We start from the raw sequence: 492 nt of genomic DNA, 5'->3' as shown, positions 1-492 counted from the left end.
CCTCGCGGCTGGGGCACTGAAAGCCCCCTGGCTGCGTGGCCTCTTCGCTGCCTGCCCGCTTTCCCTCCGTGTGCGCATCACCGGGGCGTGCAGGGACTGGGGGCGCCAGTGTTTCAATACTGAATGAGGATTAAGAGGCGGACGCGATTCCATCCTCACGGCCGAGTTTCCCAACTCGAGACAGGCAGACTATGGTCACCTAGTTATTCGGATGGACGCGACCTCAGACGGTGGGTGATGTAATTAATCCGCGACCATGCTGCTTCAGGCCCCCTCCCGGGTGCCATGGAGACGGAGGCAAAGAGGAGGGGCTAGTTCCTCTCGCGGGCCCTACAGGGACTCAGACTAGCAAACCATCTAAGTCAGTGGTTTTCAAACTTTTTTTCTGGGGACCCAGTTGAAGAAAACTGTTGGTGCCCATGACCCAACGGAGCTGGGGATGAGGGGTTTGGGGTGTGGGAGGGGCTCAGGGCTGGGGCAGAGGGTTGGGGT

This window comes from Trachemys scripta, chromosome 2, assembly GCF_013100865.1.
Source record: "Trachemys scripta elegans isolate TJP31775 chromosome 2, CAS_Tse_1.0, whole genome shotgun sequence".
In the NCBI taxonomy this organism is placed as follows: Eukaryota; Metazoa; Chordata; order Testudines; family Emydidae; genus Trachemys; species Trachemys scripta.
The sequence above is the reverse complement of the archived record's forward strand: the minus strand, read 5'-3'. Positions refer to the sequence as shown.